Source organism: Cyprinodon variegatus, unplaced genomic scaffold (assembly GCF_000732505.1).
Source record: "Cyprinodon variegatus isolate N-32 unplaced genomic scaffold, C_variegatus-1.0 Scaffold30, whole genome shotgun sequence".
NCBI lineage: Eukaryota > Metazoa > Chordata > Actinopteri > Cyprinodontiformes > Cyprinodontidae > Cyprinodon > Cyprinodon variegatus.
In genome coordinates this window covers 1,156,602-1,166,391 of record NW_015150483.1, presented here as the reverse complement: position 1 = coordinate 1,166,391, position 9,790 = coordinate 1,156,602, and the positions used below count along the sequence as shown (strand labels likewise).

The window sequence follows — 9,790 nt, the reverse complement described above, 5'->3', positions numbered from 1 at the left end:
GTTGAGATACATGTGCCTCCTTGCCTGATTATATGTATACATCAGGTAGCAAAAAAGTTTTAGACTAATACTTAAAAAAAGTGAAGTTTAACTAGTAAAAAGTGCTTCAGTTTTCTTTATTTTAATATTTCATTATAAATAACAGTGTTTCATTTCACCAAATTACATTGAAGTCTATTAATTGCAGCTGTACATCCATACATCCATAATTTTATGTAATGTTAACAAAAAAAAAATCAGTCTCACGCTTATGGTGTGAGATTTATATATTTCAAGAATTAAAATACATCTTTATTAGAGTTTATAATAAACGTGGTAGTTACTGTATTTTTTTTTATTAAAATTTACTTATTTTTTTACTGAAAAAATTCCTAATCATAAAAGTCAGAGCAATGTAAAAGTGCTTTAAAATATTATTACTGTATGGGTCAGATTAGTTTTCAATGTGACGGCCTATATCACAGTCTTCTCATCCACAAGAAAAGAAAATTCAAGCAAATCCAATTAACACAGTGAATGATGAAAACAAAGTAAAAATGACAGTGAATAAAAATATAATTTTATTTATCACTTTCTAGGCAGCATATTTATGTTATTTTTTTATTCTAAATGAAAAGAATTAAATGTCTGAGAATTTAATTTAATTGTTTTTATCTTATAATCAGTTGTACTTTCTATTTTTTGAAAATAATCAACACATTTGACGCAGGGGGAACTGATGGTATGATTAAAATGGCCAAGGGGGTACAGAAGTCCAAAAAGGTTGGGAACCACTGCTTTAGGTCATAATGGTGACATGATTGTATTTGAACCTCATCCCCTACAATACTCTCCTTCCTACTTTCCTCCTTAATTCCTTCATCTTTCACCTTTTCCGAGATCATCAAGTTCTGTCCATCCACTGGAACAAATCCTCAACGTCGTATCAACTATTTCACCTCGGGCACTGAACTTAGCCACTGTGAACAACACATTGCAGGGATCAATGCTCACCAATTAGCTAAGCTCTGTGCCCTCAGCAAGTGGGTGGCTGGCTGAGATTTATGCAGACCTTTACGTGAGAAGTCGGCAGTGAAGTCAGTGGTCTCGGAGCCAGCAGTTCAAGCAACGTTTTTCAGAGGGCATAGTGCTGTGGAGGATCTTCACTTATTTCATATATCTTGAGAAATTCCTTGCTTATGCTGTAAATCTAAAATCCCACCTTGTCTTGTGGGGCTCTGGTTTGCATTTACACCCATTTCCTGGGACATTAGAGCGGAGAGTGGGGAGACTAGTTTAAATTTCAAACAGCTGGAGCCTTAAATACACACAGAAGCGATCAACCTTTTAGAGGTCTGCTGAGATGGTTGATAAAATTCCTGTTTAATTTCTTTAGCACTCTAGAGTCCGGCCTGAGAACACATGCAGCCAAGAGTGAAATGTGAGGTTGGGTCAGGGTTCCCACTGAGCTGTCAAGGAGTGGAAATCCCTGGCAATGTGATTTTTGTTTCTCTTTGTGCATCAAATCACGGTGCCAGGAACCCTCCCCTAAGCAGCTAGACCAGAGGCCTGGTCTCCACCTCTCTGCCCTTTACCGCCCTCTGCTCTCTTGCACGGTTTTTGGACTCTGGATGTTTCTCTTATGCAGCAGCTGTGGAGCACCTGTGACCAAGAAAAAAAAAAAACAAAAAGAGGAGATTTTAGTTCCATTATTTCTCTCTTTGAAACAAAACCTTCTAGTCTAGTCTTGTCTTGATGATAGTGTATGATGCACTTAAGAGCCCTCATCCATGCTCTGCAGTGGACGATGATGCAACATAATATGTGTAACAGAAAAATTGCATTTGTGAGATAAGATAAAAAACTCTATGGGTTTTTGTTGCAGAGATCAGCGGGAGGCAGCAGATGTTTAGTCCAGCCAAAACATGCAAAGCCAGCTGCTCAGTTATTAAAGAGCAACCCAGAAACAGGTAGCAGTGCACTATCGGTTTATTTTTAAGGTGGGAAAAAAGAGTCAAAGCAGTTTTCCTTGGTTTAAGGTTTTATATTAGTTGATGAGTTCAAGAGGGTAAATGTAGGACTATAAAATCAATTCTGCTCTTTTTACAACTTCCTTCTCGCATATTTGTAATATAATTTTGCACATCTATCCTGTCTGTTGTTGTTTTCCTTGCCGTCTTCCTTTTTTGCGGCTCTGCAGGGGAAATTCTCGGACCACCAAGTTGGGGCAGAATTAAAAATAGGATTGTTGAGTGGTGATGGGGAGGAGGGATGAGGAGATTTGGGCCAGGTATCAGCAGTTTCTTCTCGCTTTATTTTTACTCAGGATCTCTTCTCTATCACTTCAGACTTTAAACCATGCAGGCTGGTGGATGGGGACATTTCTGTCAGGAAAAGTCTGGAAATCTTTTCAATTTAATGCAAGATTTTCCTCTATATCAAAACAAATCTAGATATTATCCATACTTACCAGAACATATTAATTCCATCCATAGACTTTTTTTTCAAATACAAAGAAACTATGAGAATCGCAGTCTTTACAAATGAAACATTCAATAAAAAAAGTTTAACTTTTCTTGTTTTTCTGCACAAAATGACTGTGTCAATACAGAGAGCCTTAGTACATGTTGTACAACATTAGAAAAGGCATGCAGACGTCTCCCAGACAGAGAAATATGCCTGTGCTGTCAAGCAGTGTCAGCCACTCCCTGCACAAGAATCATGAATAAAAATGTGTGTGTGTGTGTGTAGATTGTGAGATTTGGAACATAATGTTGTGCATCAGTGAACAGCAAAGGCAGAGTGAGGGATTGCCTGCGTGTGCATGCTTCATTTACATGCATGACTTCTGACATTTTTTCTCTAAGAAAGAAAAAAAGAGAGAATATGCTGAGGTTGTCTGAATAAAGGGAGAGGCCACTGCCCTCTAACACCGCGGTGAGTCATTGTTTGTTTGGTGGGTGTGAAAGTCAAAATTGGAAATGAGTAATTGGTGAGGTCAGTGTGAGATTAAAATGAATTATTGGTCACATTTGCCATGAAGTAAGTGTAACATAGTGCATATTCGGAAAGTAAAGGGGATAATTTAAGCAATCTAAATTCAGTTATACAAGAACATCTCTTAAGACTCATGGTCTCATTTACAAGAGAGGCAATAAACCTAAAAAACCAACAGTGATAAAACTAAATTAAAAATAATATTTATAGAATCCAAAACGTACTTCTGAAGATGAATGCCATGCAACACCAGAAGGTGTTTTACTGAAAACAAGTACAATTGCCTCCAAACAAGTTTACGTTTCCTTTTATCAAAAATTTTAACTCGCCAAGTGTGACAAAATTAGAGAGCCTCAGGTCCCACTTGAAGCATGTTTGAAACAAGTGGAAGGAGAAGACTTTTTTAGCAAAGTTCATTATGTGCTGACGGAACACAAAATGTTCTTTAGAGCAAAATAGTATTAATGCCTTTTATGTGAGATGTTGCATTACAAGTATGACAGAAAAAGAGAGAAAATGGATCTATTACTAAGATTTTCCCCTTCTGGACTTTGAGTTTTGAGTTTTTAGTTATCTATATAATTCTGTCTTGTTGATCTTTGGTTTATTTTCCATTTTGTTTTATATTAAAGCTGTGTTACAATTTAGTCTGTGTGGCCCCTTTGTTGTCTAATTTTAAAGTTACTTTTATCCACACCTGCTCCATATCAGCTCATTAGTCAATTCTTTGTTCTTTCCCCCATATATACACCGCCTCTGCAGTTCCTCTTTGCTTGTTTCTTGTCGTTACTTAGCTCTCCATGTGCATTTTCACCTGATGTCTCCTGGTTTTTTGGTTTGTTGTATTTTGATTCTTGGATTTTGTTTCTCTTCACCTTTTGATTTCATTAAACTTGCAAGAACTCATCTCTGCCTCCCTCATCTCTACATTTGGGTTCTTAACCAACCTCCACCAAACCCTGACATCTCTTAATGAACATGTATCAATGTAAAAGCATGCAGGTGTGTAGTGGACGAGCTTTCACTAAGGGGAATAGTTTGCTATCGGTGACAAAATCTGTCATGAAGAAACCTTTTGAAAATCCAATATTCAGCCTAACACAGTTTAGGTTTAGAAGGTTTATTGAAAGTCTGTGATATGAGCAGGAATGTTGGGCGGAAGACTTGTAGAAGGCTTTAAGCACATGGGTAATGGCTCACAGGCTGGTGGCAGGCTTTAAGCAGACTGGTGGCAGGTTGATGGGTAATTTAGAGTCAATCAAAAGGAGCTTAATGTGGCCTAGCACCAAAAAAATGCAAAAAACACTCTCTACGATCTAAACATTCTCATGTGTTTAACTTTTTAATGCTACTCATAGTGTCTCTAGCTGCATTTCCTTTCTCTTATTGAAAGATGAAAAAAAATGTTTGCTAAAAAGCCACTTCTCTTGTAACTATTGTACACTCTGCAGTTGATAATGTAAACACTGCAAATGCAGTGTAAGATGTATGATGGTGACCTCAAGTTTAAAATTCATATCCAAATCTAGCGGCACTGTGATGTCATCCAGTGTTTGTCAAAATTGTGCAATTTGTCACTTTAAAACAGAGCACAACATGTTATAATGGAGATGGTGAAATAAGAGTATCTTTAAAAGGGCTTTTATCTGTGGTATGACTGTTTAGCCATAAAACTCAGCTCATGCATTTTCTAAATTCATGTAAAAGTTGTTGTATGTTACGTGTATCTAGGCTGAACAATTAACAGCTCAGAATCTTCTTATCTAATCTATATTTCAGTGTCAGAACTTATAAGAAATAAAATCAGTTATTTTAACGATGGGCGTTAGAAGTTTTGTAAATATGCAAAACACAACCCGAATCCAGAAGGAAAATATTTGTTTTATCCAGCAGCTTCTTTCTATAGTTATTTCAGTCAGATTGAAAATCTTTCATCTAAAAACCGTCTATAACATCTAATTGAGGTCAATATTTCAGTTCAGAAAAAAAAAACTCACACTAATAAATAATTGGTTAATAACTTTTCTTAAGGCATAATTGGTTATATATGCCTTAATAAATGTAATTAAAATACTTTGTGCGTATAGTTGTTTTCAAAATGACATGAAAATTTAGGACATGGTCTCTTGAATATGTTCAAATGACTTCTTAATCACTCACAGCCCACATGTGTGACGATCTTTATAAGATGGAAAACATCTGCTGATCTAAACCTCCCGAATATCCACAGGCAGGGCAATTATCAACTGTTTAAAACAACTGAAACAAAGACAAACAAGGTTAAACAAGGTTTTGTTCTGTCATTATCCACAGAAAGGAGCCCCTGTTAGAATGCAGAAAAACAACCTTCTGCAAATGTCACAGTTTTAGAATTTAAGCTGGTTGTCATCATGCTGTTAAACTGAAATATTTATATCTACGCTGAGTGTTTTCAATTGTAGGCTTTTATATAAGCTTAAGATGCTCCTCATATTTCAACTTTTACCCATTAAAAAATGAAAAAACAAAGAAGTTATTTCAATTCAGTTTATTTATATAGCGCCAATTCACAACACATGTCATCTCAATGCACTTTACAGTTCACCAATAAAAATCTAATCAAAATCTTTTGTTGGTGTGTCAAAAACACTCTTTTTGTAGTTTATTTGTAAGAAGGTGCAAAACTAATGTTTTTACAAGATTAAGGCTATATTATCTTCAATGATTAATGATGTTTAACTCTATAAGACATTGCATCAAATGACTCACTGCACAAGGAACTTTAATCATGGTGGCTATAAATCAATCATATTAAAAAATTGTCCTCTGCCACATTGGTATTTACCACTAAAAACTGACATCATCTGGTAGAAAAACATATTTGTCGCAAGTTCAGTGCATGTTTGCTCATAAAAGGAACAATAAGTTGAGATTAGCTTTCATATATTTTCATTCATTTCCTTAATTCTGAAAGGGCTACATCTTTTACTTCCTTTGCTGCTGCTGGTGTAAAGTTACTTTAGGGGTAAGTAGCAATTAAAGCGGTTCCCTCAACTTCCCTTGCTGATGGTTTCAAGTTAATTAAGCAAATTTCCACAAAACATTTGAATCAGACATGACACCTTCTCTCGTGGGGTAGGGGGCTGCATCTGTTAGTTATTTTACTTTACAGAATTAATAGTCAGGCCAAGTTCACTGAGTGACAGATCAGCTGTGACAGGTTGTCTTTTTTCATTCTCTGTTGTGAAACAAGGTAAGAAACTACACAAACTGTCACCTGCCATAGATAGAATTACTTAATATGGGTTCAGATTTTAATGTGGTTTCCCCAGAAAGTCATTTATTATCAAAAATAGCACCATGCTTTGTAATTACCATGTTAGCACACTGATATTATTAAAAAAGTTTAATTTCTCTGTTAGTGCATAATAGTTTCTAGCCTTATGATACACACACGAAAGACCCCTTGAGCAAAGTACAGTAGGTTAAAAACCACACTCCTTGTATTTTCAAAGATCAGGAAATACTCAAAGCTTATGTGGTGCTTTGTTTTCATCCAAACCTAAAATTCAAAATAAATTATAATAATTCTCATGTGTTCTGGTGTTTTAGAACAATAAAAACATTATACAGGGAACAGATGCTTAGTTTAAAATGGCTGAATAAATCCTTTTTATCCTTTTAACCTGAAGAAAAATGACAATAACAGAATACACTGGAAAAAAATCTAAATCTAGATAAGTAATTTTTTCTCAAAATAAGTGCATTTGTTTTTGGATTGAGGAGGTTTTTGGATTGAGGAAGAGACATTTTGCCAATGGAACAAGACAGTTGCCATTTAAAATAAGAAAACACAATTGCATTGTCCTATTTCATGTGTATGTTATCTAAGTATCTTATTTTAAGAGTAAAAATACTTTTCCATTGGCAAGCTATCTCATTTACCTACTCAAATTAAGGGTAAATACATTTAATTTAAGGAATTTTCACTTATTTGTAGATTGTTTTTCCAGTGTAGATAAAAATCATTTTTAATTTTGCTGAGGAAATACACATACTATGAATCTCTGTGCATGAAAATATTCTGTTTTTGAATGATTTTAAACAGTGTGGGAGGCCCGAAATGTGGCTTTGGAGCTGCAGGTTGCAGAACCCTGTCTCAGACAGAGACAGCATTGTGGACAAGCATTTCCTACACGTGGGTCAGAACTGACCAAGCAACAAAAGCTTTATCAGAACCGATCGCACCTCTTTAGGTAACTAAAGAACCCAGGAGCATTAAAAAGTCATTACCCATGTTGGCCGGGGCTCGGCTTCATTATTTAGCTCATTAGATCACTCAGTCCTGATAATCCAGCCCTCCCATGTGACTGATGATTGAGTGAGCATAATGCAGGCACTTTTTCACATGTCCCATTAACAATAATCCACTTTACATAGTTAATGCAATTTGACGGAGATGTAATTTCATTAAAAAAGAAAAAGAAACATCTTTACCAACCTTTTCTTAGAAAAGACAGAATAAGACATAAGTACAAGAAAGGATTTGGAACTTTCTGCCAAAAAGGAACCCAGAGATCACATGAATGTGATCTGAAAAGAACCAATGAGTCACCATTTAAAGGAGGAATCTTCATGAAAAAATGATCCAGCCCTGCCGGCCGACAGGAACATGATCGATTATAATGCATGAGGGGAAATGGCACAGCTGCATTATAGCCCGACGCTACCTATCTCTAAATCTGATAGCTTTAGCTTTTGCAGCTATTAGCTAATAGCTGCGGCCACACTGATAACATTTGGACTCTAAGGGGAAGACTGTTATCGAAAACCTGAGAGGAACCCAAGAAGAGAAAGGAGAAAGTAATGCTCTAAGGAGGTTAAAACTCTGAGGATGCGATGAATGTGTGAGATCAGGTGACGTAGCTGTGGTGAAAATAAACCCAGACACAACAACATGGGAATGCCTGGGTACACTATGTGTCAATGCTGCTGTTTGTGGAGCCAGAGATAATAAAGTGTCTCATGCTGTCCTTAACTAATCCAGTCACTTTCTAAATTTGCAGCAAAGTCCTTCTGTTTTCTGATATTTTTTTTTATCAAAAGCACGTCTAGAGCAGCTGTTAATATAAAAACATAGGACAAGTCACCTTTTAGAGTTTATATAAGATTAAGGATCAGAAGGAGTGGAGGAGGTTTTGGAGAAACCATTGAGATGCATCCGTCAGCATGGCGTGTGAGAAGGCCCAAAAGGAGTTGGCGTGTTCGGCTTGTGACCTCTGTAACCAGCAGGCTCCCTCCCACTTCAAGCATGCAATCCCTCCACAAACCAGGGCCTGTTTTTCCACCACACATGGCTTCAATTGGAGTTTACCGCCACCGCTGCTGTTGCTGCTGTTGCTGCTGTTACTGCTGCGTCTGCAGCAGCGAGGCATAGCACAACAAACCTATTTATGAAATCAGAAACTGGCAAACAACTCAAGCATCTTCCCAGTGGTGTCAGTCGGTCATGGAGATTTCTGTCTTTCCCAGATTTAGACATAAAAAAAACCCCCAAAAAATATCTTTCCTTCAGATCCTTACTTTCATTCACATATTGTGTATGTATATATAAACAACCCTTCTTTTGGAATCCTGCAGCAGAGCCAACAAGGCAAGCTGTTTACTACTTCTTTGCTCGTAAAAAGAAAATATGCATCTGCTGGGGCCTGTATCAAAGGCTCCTTCATTTAGTTGCTGGCTAAGATGGTTTGAATGTGTGCTGCCTGTGATTGCTTCAGTTCAGACGGAAATTCTCTGCGGTAGATGCAAGGCCGGGCTTAAAGGGCTGAGGGAAACCACGCTGTCCCAGCCACTTTAACACTCACCATTTGATCTGAGAGAAATCTACCTACCGACCGACAGAGGAAAATGTTGCATAGTTTCCAAATTTCTTACTAATTAAAACGTACTTTTATAAACTGACTTTGTGGCGCAAAAAAAAAATAAAAAATCTGAAGAGAGTCCATTTTGTTCTTTGCCACAGCCATTTTGGGGACTAGAGTTAGGCATAATGGCGTTACATAATAATTTAATAACAAAGCAATCTAACTATTTATTTTTCCTTTATTTGCAACACCGTTACCTTACTTGTAATCTAAGGAGTTGTGCAACAACTGCTTCATCAATTAAAGTGACTTTTCATTAGTGCAATTATCTACTTTGGGAGAGGACTGCTCCCTGTTCGAAGTGCAGGGGCTGAGCAACAGAGCTCAAAAGTAGGCAGATATGCTACTGACTGGCTGAGGAGCTATAATGTGGGTCGGTGTTCAGCGCTCATCCATACCTTGCATATATGGATAGCAGAAACTCAGGGTGAAACTTAGATGATTTTTCCAAGACTGCAAGCTCTCTGAATTTAAAAGTTAAATGTTTCTCAGATTTTCTCATTATTTCCAGGAACAAAGAATTTATCCACGTTTGTTAAAAGCAGCTCTAAACTAATGAATCAACTCGTGTTGCCACACCCATCCCTTTTTTTCCCCAATGTATCACTCTTTACAACTGGTTAGCATTATTTACATGCTAATAACATCTACAGAAATATATTGCCGCAGAGGGTCTTGACTCACTTGTCTCACCACATATCAAAAGGCTGTAGATTATTACTGTATTAAGTGCTTTCAGATATGTATAGGGGGGCTTTTAATTAACTATTTAATAAATGAATGAATTAATTGTTGTTAAACATTTAATATTTTATAATTGGACTCCTAGTTTGATGTAATTTTCTGAAATCACCCAACACATTGACAGTTTAGATCACAAAACCCTATTTACAGTGCTAGTGACTAAG

General features: G+C 36.7%; 1 long non-coding RNA gene across 1 annotated transcript in view; it reads right to left on the bottom strand.

Annotated features, from left to right (window-relative positions):
• Positions 1-336: 336 nt before the first annotated feature.
• Positions 337-9,790, bottom strand: part of LOC107100713 — an 11,822-nt gene continuing 2,368 nt past the window's right edge. Inside the window, exon 2 of the long non-coding RNA XR_001482033.1 lies at positions 337-1,641. This is a non-coding gene — a long non-coding RNA (uncharacterized LOC107100713). The remainder of the gene's footprint in view (positions 1,642-9,790) is intronic.